The sequence below is a fragment of the Triticum aestivum genome, chromosome 2B (assembly GCF_018294505.1).
Source record: "Triticum aestivum cultivar Chinese Spring chromosome 2B, IWGSC CS RefSeq v2.1, whole genome shotgun sequence".
NCBI lineage: Eukaryota > Viridiplantae > Streptophyta > Magnoliopsida > Poales > Poaceae > Triticum > Triticum aestivum.
Genome location: NC_057798.1, coordinates 768,223,512 through 768,224,050, shown reverse-complemented (window position 1 = coordinate 768,224,050; position 539 = coordinate 768,223,512).

Genomic DNA, 539 nt, shown 5'->3' with positions numbered 1-539 from the left:
TATGGTTGTGTAATGTATGGTTTTACTAATTGTGAACTCTCGCTGTTTATGTACCTAGTAGTTATGCTATTCATCCTTTTGTGAGAAAAGGATGGAATGTGCATTTGAACTCCACTATGTATTGTGAACAATGGTTGTGTATGCCTATAATGTGTTGAACTCCAGTAAGTATTGTTTGCTTTGATTGTTAGACTAAAAATGATGATATATCAAGCGTTGGAAAGTGCTTATGTTATAGTGATGCTTAGATGCTTAAATGCATTTGCAAAAGGAATAGTAACTTATGTTAGATTGATGCTTAAATGCTTATATTCTTATATTATGGTGCCTCCAAGATGATAGTTTTAGGTGGTTTCATCAACCCCGAGCCACCCAAAACCCAAGATGATAGGTTTAGGTGGTTTCGTCGACCCCGAGCCACCCTAGACCCTAATTGATTCTTTTAGGTGGTTTCGTCGACCCCAAGCCACCAAAACCCTAGATGATAGGTTTAGGTGGTTTAGTCGACCCCGAGCCACCCAAAACACAAGATGATAGTT